General features: G+C 39.7%; 1 pseudogene; it reads right to left on the bottom strand.

Moving 5' to 3' along the window:
* Positions 1-1,946: 1,946 nt before the first annotated feature.
* Positions 1,947-2,861, bottom strand: LOC115816117 (odorant receptor 131-2-like; annotated as a pseudogene).
* Positions 2,862-10,538: the final 7,677 nt, after the last annotated feature.

The following is a 10,538-nucleotide window of genomic DNA, read 5'->3' as shown; positions in this document are numbered from 1 at the left end:
AGAATTAGAAAAAAACAATCAGTAACCAATCATCATCATCATCGTTGCTGTTCTGATACATGAAGTGAGACTGAACATTTTCACTCTTTTTCTCATGAGATCAGGTCTGTTTATTACATTTGTAGAAATCTCAATATTTTCTGATTCAGGACCATTAGCTTTTGTGTGCTTCCTGTGTAGCTGTGAAGAGAACTGTGTGAATTCCCGCGGTTAGTTTGCATTACTGCTTTACCTGCGCAAGTAGAGCAAGGACACTTACCTCAGTTCGTGTACCTGGGCACTTTAACATAGAGATGTGGTGTCAGGTTTATATGAGGCTGTGTGGTTCATAGGTGTTTGTTTTATAGTATGTGACTCTTTTTTTTTTATTTGCATAATGTGTGTGTGTGTGTGTTTGTGTGTGTGTGTGTGTGTGTGTGTGTGTGTGAGTCTGTGTCTGTGTCTGTGTCTGCGTGTGAGAGCTGAGAGGCCAGAGACAGATAGACAGAGACAAAGGGAGAATGTGTGCACCTATGTGAGTGAGAATTTTAGTGCGCGTGTGTGTGTGTGTGTACAGGAGTGTGCAAGTGTAATAAGATAATGAGTCAGCTCAATTTCCATTATAAGATTTTTTAGTGAGCAAGAAAATTTGAAGAAACATACAATGCAAAACCATAATTACAATTGTTGAAGCAGAATAATACTTTTCTCTAGACATTGGTCACCTCTGACTGTTTGCTTTTTGAGCTGCCTCACATGAATTTGTGAGATAAATGTTTTTTTTTGTTGTTGTGTTTTTTTTTTTTTTTTTAATGAGAGCAGACTACAAAGGAACACATCTTGTTTTCACTCTATTGTAGATCAGGTTGTGTAACTTTTGAAACACTTTCCTTATGTATAATACAATTTGGGAACATGGGCCTTGGCTCCACCTGAAGTACTTTTGTTTCTAATTCCTTTTTCTTTATGCTTATAGCTCCTGCCCTGTCTGTATATATAGTGACAGAACCCTTTCCTTTCAAACGAACCCTCTTTGCATGTAGGTTTTGTTGAATATGCCCAAACCAGTACAGGCATCTTCTAGTGTAATGCAGTCACATGTCTTCCTCTAGTTTTCTTTCCTAGCAGTATCTTACATGCACAAGTAACTGTGCAAAATTTGAAATATAATATACATTGACCTATCTACTTGAAGAAAAAAAATATATAGGCCCTGATTTGACATATTTGATGAGTCTTTAGCAATTATAGCGGTCTGTTCAGTTATGAGCTGCTGCTAACCAACTAATGCTTGTTTTGTCAAAAAAGACTCTGCAGCTTTATTGGCATCACTGGAATTCTTTATCTGTAGGGCCTTTTGCACGCATGCAGTTTTACGTAGTAATGTTCAGGCAGTTTTCTGGAATGGCATCATGTATGAACACAAAATTCCAGTAATTCCAGTAGATTTAGTAATTTTCCAGGACCAGATCAAGTAACGTTTCCAGTTTCATACCCTGTAATCTAGTATCATGTGTATTAATATCAATTGTCTACAAAACTTGTAAGTTACTACAAGTAAGTTGTAAATTATTAACATTGTCAAGTTCAGTTTCAAGTTTATTTGTATATCGCTTTTTACAGTCCAAAAGTTTCTCAAAGTAGCTTTATAGAGATCAGTGTCTACATCCCCTATGAGCAAGCCCAAGGCAACAGTGGCAAGGAGAAACTCATTGATGAAGTAAATAGGAAGAAGAAACCTTGGGAGGAAACCAAGACTCAACAGGGAGAGCCCAACCTCCTCTGGTCAGCACACAGAATAGAGACATTTACAACATAAAATGAGTCCAGGGTAAACAGACTCGATGGTCTATAGAATTATTTACAGAATATGATTTGTTCAGAGTATGAAAGAGTTAATATACAAGATTCTAGGCAGCGGCAGTTCTAGCTTGTACGGCGCCCGGGGCGAACCCCGCTTCAGAGTTTTAGCGAGTGTTATCTCCATGAGGTTTCACCTGCGATGCATGTTCATGCTTACATGAAAAATAGCTTTTAATATATTTGACAAATTGTTGATCTTTGATCCCATATATCAGTGGGCTAAGTAATCTTGGTAGAATATGTGACAACAAAAATGTTGTGAACAAAATGTTTGATCTACTCTTAAGGAAAAGTGGGACCAAATACATATTAATGAAAGGAGCGATATAGGAGAGCATAGAAAAGAGAAGCTGAGCACCATGTAATAATATTGTGTTCTGAGCTTTTTTAGCAGACGCTTGATCCGTGGATGCATTTTTGGCAGTATGAAGAATCATAAAATAGGTATAGAACAAGGTTAACCACACAAAGAGCATGAAAATAATCTCTACAACAGTGGCTCTGTCCCTGTGCTGTTGGGTAGTGAAAACATGCAAGAAGTGTTACTGTTAAAAAAACTTAATGGTTTAATAGCTATAATAATGAAAATATCAACCAATGCTGGAATGGTGGAAGCCATCCAAATCAGGCAGATGAGTATGTACGTCCTTTTCACTGTGCAGATCTGGGGATGATGCAGTGGTTTGCAGACTGCAATGTAACGTTCTATGGCCATACCAGCCAGGTTTAATGGAGTGTTTCTAGCTGTCACATTGCAGAGGAGTAACAGAAGGCAACAGAGTGACATTCGCACAAATGGTACTGCATAACTGACAACGTGTAGTCCAACTGTAACAGACAGCATTGGTGACCAGGTGAATGTACAGAATATATGAAGAATTGCCATAGAACACTGCATTCTTACAGGAAGTGTACACAAACACTCCGTTAATATGATTGATGATGATTCCCAGAGCAACACATATGAAGTTTTTGATGAAGGCATCTTGAAACGAATCCCTCTCATGGCTTGTGTTCATTGTCAATCTCTTGAAAGAGTTTCTTATCATTGGACTCTTATACAAAGAGAAATGAATTTCAGTGGCCTGCCTCTTTTTTGAGTAGTAGTGTTCTCTGAACTGTTAAGCTTTTACCAGTCTAATATTCCAAAACAGAATACACCTTAAAATGCTGCCAATTTTTATATTTAGATTAAAATATTTAGATTAAAATTATATGCAATTATATAACATTGAGTCCAGTAACATTCTCCACAAGGAAACTGGATAAGTGCATATCATAGCAATATCAAAAACAAGTTCACTGAATGATGTCATCAAGGTTATGCTTTAACATTTTTTTTGATACTGTACTATTCATACATAATATACGTATGCCATTACTAGTATAATTAAAAAGCCACATGATGAAGTTCACATACCTGGCTTATTACTAATTATTAATTATTACTTATTTTTATTGGTTCACCATGTCCCATAATAATGCTCCAGTTCTAGATTACTAGTTATGAACAATAATAGAAGCTCTGTGTCTGAGGATCAGAGAAAATCAATCAGTCAATCAATAATCATCATCATCATCATTACTGCTCTGATATGTGAAGTGAGACTGAACATTTTCACTCTTTCTTACAAGGCCTGTTAATTACATCTGTAGAATTCTCATTATTTTCTGATCCATGACCATTAGTTTTGATGCATGCTTCCTCTGTAGCTTTGTAGAGAACTGTGTGAATTTCTTCTGTTAGTTTGCATTACTGCTTTACCTGCTGAAGCAGAGCGTGAACGCTCATATCAGTTCATCTACCTGGACACTTAGACACACAGATGTTGTGTCAGCTTCATGTGAGGCTCTCTCGTTCACAGAAGTGCTTTTTTATTTGCATAAAGTGTGTGTGCGTGTGTGTGTGTTGCGTATGTGCACAGGTGTAAAGAGATTATCAGTTAGCTCAGGTCTGAAAGTATTTATTTATTTTTTATTTTTGTTGTTGTTGTTAGGAAGGAAATTTGAAGAAATGTACAGTGAAAAATCATAATTACAATTGTTGAAGCTGTCAGTATATCTGCCGGAATTGGGGAATCTGGCCGCCCTGCTGGCCATCCTGTGTATTGTCGAGTTGTGCTTTTGTTTGTTTTGGTTTTGCCATGTGCTTCTGTTTGTCCCTGTGTCTCCTGTCCCCGCCCCCCACCTGATCCCTATTATTACCTGGTTTGTCTCCTCCAATAGTCTGTCTCTGCTGTTCATTGTTCTGTGTATTTAAGTCCTGTGTTTGTACCTGTTCTTTGTCAGATTGTGACCTTTTGTTCTCTCTGCCAGTCTGTGTGTTTGCCTCCCGTGATCTGTAATTTTGACTGTGTTTACCTGGACCTGTTTTTGCTTTACGTTTTGGATTTGGTTGCCCTGAGGATCCCTGGCTCTGACCTTGTTTGTATCCTGTTTTGACCATTCTTTTGCCTTACGATTTGGATTTGTCTGCCCTCTGGATTTCTGGATTTGACCTTAGACTGGACACTGTTCTTGAGATTTGGATTCTGATTTTTGGTTCTGAATAAATCTTATTTTACTCGGTGGGTCTGCGATTGGGTCTTGGTCTGTCAAATCCTCACAGAAGCAGTATAATACTTTTCTCTAGACAGTTATAAGCTCAGACTGTTTGCTTTTTGAGCTGGCTAGACAGTGCAGTTGCATAAACTGATATGCTGACATGGATTCGAAAGTGAAATGTGTTTTAAAGAACAGACTACAGAGGAACACGTTGTTTTTACTCCACTGTATTTCAGGCTGTGCTTTAATACATTTTCCTTATATAATACAACGTAGGAACATGGCTCCATGGTTCAACCTTCCATCCAAGATGGCGTCCTCCTCTTCAGAAATTAGATCTACTGATGCGGTACTCCATATGGCAGCCTCCTTCTCAGTTTAAAGAACACTAGCTCTGGCCTTGTGCTGCTGCAAAACACAGTGAAAACAGACATTAGATCACTAAAAATAGCAAATGGAGAAAAAGTCTAAGAACTACTAGGGAAATGATGTTTTGACTTACTCTTCTCCTCCTTTGCGTGGTTCAAGCAGCGATCCCGCCCCCCTCTTTGTTCTCTAGACTCATCCAGTAACTCTTTCGAATAGTCTCAGTAGGTCTTGCAGGATGCTAGAGAGAGGGAAAAAAAAGTGGAGAAGAAAGGAAGATTGATTAAAAGTTTGTTTAGAATTCCAGGCACTGCTATGAAACAATCGCGATGATATAGTCTACCAACAGAACACGTTGTCTCACCGTGTCCGTGGATCATATCTGTGCGTGTTGTTTTCAGCATTATGCATTCTCCGCACAGCTTCCTGTAGAAGCAAAATTAGTACAAGAGTTAAATTCAACCACATTAAGGGATAAAGCAGATAAAGAAATGCGAACGTATCAGAATGTGCGGCAGTCAAAGACAAAAGCCAGAAGGTTATAGAAATAAACTTACCGAGACAGAGTTATTTCCCGCTCGTCTTCTTTTTTTGGGCAGACTCCTCTTGCGCCTCTTTGATGGGACTCCATCCAACCGCCGAATAACATTCTCCATGAACGTTTACTGCTGTTCAGACATCCTCTTAAAAATGCATTTAACAAGGACACCAGTTGTTTGTTTTCGTTCGGACTCGGCGTTGGAAAAATTGGATATTCCCGGTGCACGAGTAGCCTCTCCACTCCGCTGTCCGTTCGAAAACTCAAGTGGTCCTTTGCAAGTCATCTTCAAAATGCACACTATCAACAGAATACGGAGTACAACTTCTGTAATCCTTCAGTGATTTGCTTCTCCTTCGTACAGGTAACCCCTTCCCCAAAGCAAATTTCGCGCTGCAGTTGCACACAGTGTCACTCTACGCCATGCACGCACAGAAAACTGATTGGACAGGTCTCAACCTTAGATTCTGAGTGGGTGGTTTGAAAACGGGGCGCGTCCTCGTACTGAGGAGAAACATTCCTAACAAACATGCGAGGAACAACATCAACAACAGCAAAAACTCCTGTGCCCTGTAAACTTTAAAAAAAAAAACTCATGTAGCCTTTGTCCCGCATCCCTCATACTGAGATAATGTCCCGCATTTTCGCTGGTCGTTTGGTTTTTAACTGTCAGAAATAAAAAATAAATGGATCCATTCTTTTACCCGCCTGGCACGTGAACCGCTTATGCCGTTGCGGCATAGTTTCTAATCTATTTAATAGCGCTATGTCAAAAGCAGTAAAAACTTAGTAAAACTTTACAGATATGAAGGTAAACGCTGTCCGCCGACATCATGGTCAAAAAGAAAGAAAAAAGATCTTTTGTCTCTTCTGACCATGCTACTCATCCAATAGAGATTTTGGCTTGATATAAAGATTTGCATTGAAATTGTTTTATTTTATGTAATATTTTATTTTGAGCCTTATTTATTCTTATAGTTGGATTTGGTCAGGGGTTTAACTTGAAAGACTTGAGCTGTATGATGCCTGCTGCTTTGCTTAAGTACAGTTGCCTTTGATGGGCCTGTAATGGCCAATGCATGTTGGATGTAAGTGTATACAAGTGTTTCTTATTCAGTTAGACTGACATTATATCTGAGTTTTACATTATCTCTCAGCATTGGTAACATGTCCCACATTGTCCCACAAAAACTTACCACTTGTCCCCCATTTGGTCTGTTTGCACCTGGTCACCCTATACCTTTGACCCCAAGTAAAGGATAATTGCATAACCATCAAATATGTAATTAATGAGCCTCTCATTTAGACTTTTTTTTAAATTATGTTTCCAGTGTGTTTTTGTATGCTCCATTTGAAGAGTCCATCGTAACAGCTGCACGACAGTACAATGACATTAAAGGCTATATGGGCCTACCACTGCTGTACTGTACACCACGTAACACCTAACAAGTTTGTGTGGTTATCAAAATATAGCCTAAATATTACATATAGGCTAACTGATAGAAAGTTACAGCGAGGAAGTGGGGCAGGCTTCTGTACCCAGTTCCACGTAGACCACTGACTGTTCTTAGCAATTGAAAGGCCAAGCCATCAGCTAACGATTGTGGTCACGCGGCTGCCCGAAAACCTCCATCTAACAGCTGTATTCAGACATTTGCAGGAGTTTTCAGGTCCGCATGACAAAGTTCTGCAGACATCCGAATACCTCTGGCAAACAGCAGGTTTAGCGGAAGTTTACTTTGTCCAGATATTTCCGAATACACCACTTTTCACGCAGCGTTACATGAATAAGTAACTGCAGAATTTGAAATAAACATTGACTTATCTACTTGCAGAAAGAAAATGTAGGCGCTGATTTGACACATTTGATGAGTCAGGCAAGTTGTGCGTATCTTATTAGCTTTTGCAGTGAGATATGCAACCACCAGTGATGCTAACTGGGCTTTTGCAGTTATAGTGGTTTGTATAGTGGTTTGTTGCTGGTGATCAGCTAAGGCTTTTTCTGTCAAAAAAGACTGTAAATTTACTGGCATCACTGGAACGCTTTATCTGTAGGGCCCTTTGCACACATACAGTTTAATGCATTAATTTTCTAGCTTTTTTCTGGAGCGGCGTCATGAATCAACAAGAGCCAGAGTTGTAATTCTGGAAAGTCGATCCAGTAATTCTTCAGGACCAGATCAGGTAACTTTTCCAGTATCATACCCAGTGACCTAGTATCATATACTTAGTTATATATATATATATATATATTATTATCAGTTGTTTAACATGTTGTAAATTATTAACATTGTCTTTTACAATACATTGTCAGAATTACATTCTGGGATTTTTATGCCCCATTTGAACACACTCGTCTTGGCCGGGAATGTGGTGCAAGTGATAAGTTTCAAGTTTAAAGGGGGTGTCCACCAGCACTGCCAGAAAAGTTAGTCCAACAGAGTTTTGAGTCACATGTGTGAAATGGGCTTCGTTTTCTGTAACAACTTGGCCTTGAGCAAAAACCTCTCAGCATAAAACACAATTGGATAATCGCTTGCCAAAGGGGAACAATCACATCAACGAATACTGAACAAATCCTGGCTCATATTTTCATTGCTTGACCTCAGGTTTACCCCGGATTTTGACTACTTTGCATCTCTTATGCCCTCTTTATGTGGTTGTTCAGTTTACATTTGAGGGATATGATTTAGTTTTTGAGGATGATGACAAGGTGGATGGCTCCTCTGATTTGCACATCAACCTTTTTTAATAGTAGTTGGTTTTCAATTTCATGTTTCATTCTAATGGCAGTACTGTCTTGAGAATCAAGCAACAAGTTCAACTTGAGTACCAGACAATGATAAACAAAAGCAAAGATTGATGACAAAGCTGTGTCATATCAGACACTAGTAGGCCTAAATAGGAAAGTTGGTTAAGTTTATGCTGATTCTTGTCTTGTTTTATGATCTGTAAGATTATAGTGACATGGTTCAGGATAAGAGAACCTGATGGTCGTATTACCATAGATAAAAAGAAAGCTTCACACCTTTGGCGCCACGTTACAGTTGGAGCCAAGAGCAATTGATTAAGGCAAAATACAACCGGTAATGGGCAAATGGCAGCCATCACAGACAAAAGGGGACTTTAGCATTAACACCTAGATTCTGATTTGCATCAAGCAACGTTGTACACCTATTGTCTGTTTGCTTCATGGTATAAAAGGCTGATCATGGTAACAGTTCTCTGAGTTAAGCCTCGGTTTCCACCACCACCAAATAAAGCTTTTCTCCAAGCGTGCTTTTGGTCTGATTTGTTTACTTGTAAAATCACAAGGAAATCCAACAGATCAACTGAGATTTTTTTTCCTTTAGCTGATAAAGGATATTTTGGGACACAATCAATAGTGATCAATAAAAATTTGTTTAACCAGGCAACTGCTAGACTGTTACAAAGCTACATGCTAGTTTGTATAGTTATCTAGCAATAGCCTTTGTTCGTTGAGTTTAGAGGGTTAATTAGCTAAGATTCTTGTTAGATAACTAGCATCAAATCTGTGCTATTTGTTAAATGCTTCAGTTCCCCATTATCCAATGGAATGTTGGTACGGTGATTTGTGTCCCATTGGGATGTCTCTGAAGCAATTCAGTGGGCCAACCATAGTGCATATCTTATATGTCTGTTACCAATTTTTACCATTTTATTTGGCAGTAAACACTTGAAGTGTCTAAATAAAGTGCCGCTGATGAGGTCGGCTCCTGTCACCACTGCTCAGACCACACTCTGTTTGTCTTTGTTTATTTTTGCACTTCCCCTTATTTTAACCTTTTTTTCCACCATGGCTATTACCAGATATAACAGATACTCTTATCTCCACTGGTTTCCAAAGCACTCACCTATTGGCTCTTTTAATATTGGATCCATGTTGGCCAAGTGAAATCCTGAGGAGGAACACACGAGCCAAAGCAGAGGCCCCAAGGGAAACAAACTGGAGTCAGGCAGGCCGAGGACTCGCACACACAGCGTCCAATCTCTGGAGAACAAGCTCGTTGACCTCAGGGCCAGGGTTGAATTCCAGAGGGACACATGGGACTGCAACATCCTCTGCTTCACCGAGACATGGCTGAACCCAGCAGTACCGGACCACGGCATCTGAGTTCTTCTCAGTTTACCACATGGGCAGAACAGTGGAGTCGAGGAAGGGGAGTGTGTCCATTGGTAAACAGCAGCTGTTGTGACAGCGCAAGCATTGTTCCTCTCACACATTCCTGCACACCCAACCTGCAGCTCCTGACCACCTAATGTCGCTCTTGCTACCTTCCTCAGGAAATAGTCAGTGCTGTTTATATTCCATCTCAGACGGACACCGACACTGCCTTATGTGAACTACACGAGGCTCTCACTCAACACCAGACTCATCACCAGGACACTGCGCGCATTGTGGTCGGGGATTTTAACAGCACCAATTTAAAACATGCTGTGCCAAACTTCCACCAACAAATCACCTGCCCACCAGAGGCGATTAATTTTTAGAAATTCTGAATTTTATATTTTAGAGAACAGAATAGGGGCAAAAGTCTGGCAACAGAAATATTTTTCCATACTCACTTCTTTTTTCCATACTTATCTAGACCTGGAAATGACTAAAATCAAACTCCTTACTTTTTCATACTGCGCAGGAACCCTGAGAATACAGATTTTTCTTTTTAGACTTCCATGTTGCACTCTTGTCAGGTCTCTCTCTTTTTTTTTTTTGCATTTGCATCCCCACTTTTTTTGTTACCTTTACAGGCCCTTTCAATGTGTGCCTTCTTTCCACGTTTCCTGCATTTAACATTTTTATGACAAGTCACCTGAATAATGACCTACTTTGCCGCAACGATAACACCTTCCTTTTTCTTGATCCTTTGCAGCTTCAACATTACGCATGTGTGCAGCTGCTCCCAAGTGCTGAGCCTCCTGGACTGCCAACTCCATGGACACAGCTATCTCAATTGCTTTCTGCAACGTTACGTTGGCTTTAGTGAACAAGCGTTTCTGTATTGCCTCACTGCGCAGGCAGCACACTAGTCTGTCACGAATTGTGTCGTTTAGTGCCGCATCAAACTCACAACATTCTGTTAGCTTCTTTAGGACAGCTACATATTGGGCTATGAACTCAGACTCCTCCTGATTATGTTTATGGAATCGGAACGTCTCCACTATTACAAGTGGTTTGGAGAAAAATGCTCATCCAGTATCTTCACAATGTCATTGTAGGTTTTACCAC

Source organism: Chanos chanos, chromosome 7 (genome assembly GCF_902362185.1).
Source record: "Chanos chanos chromosome 7, fChaCha1.1, whole genome shotgun sequence".
In the NCBI taxonomy this organism is placed as follows: Eukaryota; Metazoa; Chordata; class Actinopteri; order Gonorynchiformes; family Chanidae; genus Chanos; species Chanos chanos.
This window is presented reverse-complemented; position numbering and strand designations above follow the sequence as displayed.